Here is a 744-nt window from a genome sequence, read left to right as displayed (position 1 = left end):
TATGCCTCTGAGCTTGCCGCTGTCCTTCTTCAGGTCCTTTTTGGGGTCCAGGAGGCCCTCTCTGAATCCCCCTCCCCCTGGTTTTAACCTTGCTCCTTCCTGGGCCTGCCCTCACCCCTGATTGTTTTTCCCCAAAACTGTTACCACTATCTGACCCTCCCGCCTGGGGTTTGACTCCTGTATTTGTGTCTAGTGTGTCTCAAGGCACCCCCACCGCCACCCCACGGGCCTGGCACACAGTAGGCGCTCCATAAATGTGCGCTGCACGAGTGGCTCCCGTGAGGCAGGCGGTATCCCCGCTGTCTTTCTGCAGAAAAGGAAACTGAGGCTGAGCGAGAAGCAGCTGCCCAGCCAGAGCCAAGGTCACAGAGCATGTCCGTGGCACGCGTCCAGGTCGTGCCACGCCGGAGCCGGCGGTTTAGATGGCGGGGCTGCCGGGTGGGGTGGGCCGGGGGGCTTTCTTTGACAGATGGGGAAACCGAGGCCTGGCCGGCTGCCAGGGCGCCCCCGCCGGGAGGGCCCGCGGGGGGCGGGGGCGCGCCGTGCCAAGGTCACCGCGTAGGGCTGGCCCCGGGAGGCGGGCCGGGGTGGGGATCCGCAGGCCTCCCGGGCGCGCGCGCCCCCCCTCGGCGGCGCGCACGGGGCTCGGGCGGCGGCGGCGGCGGCAGCAGGTGGAGCCGGAGCCTCCGCAGCAGCCGAGCCGCGGCCACCCCGGCGGCGCCGCCATTAGACAATAGCAGCGGC

This window comes from Propithecus coquereli, unplaced genomic scaffold, assembly GCF_000956105.1.
Source record: "Propithecus coquereli isolate 6110/MARCELLA unplaced genomic scaffold, Pcoq_1.0 Scaffold241, whole genome shotgun sequence".
In the NCBI taxonomy this organism is placed as follows: domain Eukaryota; kingdom Metazoa; phylum Chordata; class Mammalia; order Primates; family Indriidae; genus Propithecus; species Propithecus coquereli.
The sequence above is the reverse complement of the archived record's forward strand: the minus strand, read 5'-3'. Positions refer to the sequence as shown.